Genomic DNA, 380 nt, shown 5'->3' with positions numbered 1-380 from the left:
AGGTGACCTACAAGGACGACCATACAACGCCTCAAACGGTGCCATACCGATACTGGCCTGATAGCTGTTATTGTAAGCGAACTCAGCTAGATGCAGGTATTTCTTCCAGTTTCCACCAAATTCTAGAATACAAGCACGAAGCATATCCTCCAGAATCTGAATAACTCTTTCAGATTGTCCATCCGTCTGGGGATGAAATGCAGTGCTAAAATGCATATCTGTTCCCATGGCTTCTTGGAAACTCCTCCAATACCTTGCATTGAAGCGGGTATCACGATCTGACGTGATAGACAATGGCACTCCGTGTAACCTCACGATGTGCTCTAGGTACAATTCTGACAGAATCTTCCGAGAATACGTTGCACGAAGCGGTATGAAGT

Source organism: Morus notabilis, unplaced genomic scaffold (genome assembly GCF_000414095.1).
Source record: "Morus notabilis unplaced genomic scaffold, ASM41409v2 Scaffold184, whole genome shotgun sequence".
Lineage (NCBI taxonomy): Eukaryota > Viridiplantae > Streptophyta > Magnoliopsida > Rosales > Moraceae > Morus > Morus notabilis.
Note: the sequence above shows the minus strand (reverse complement) of the source record.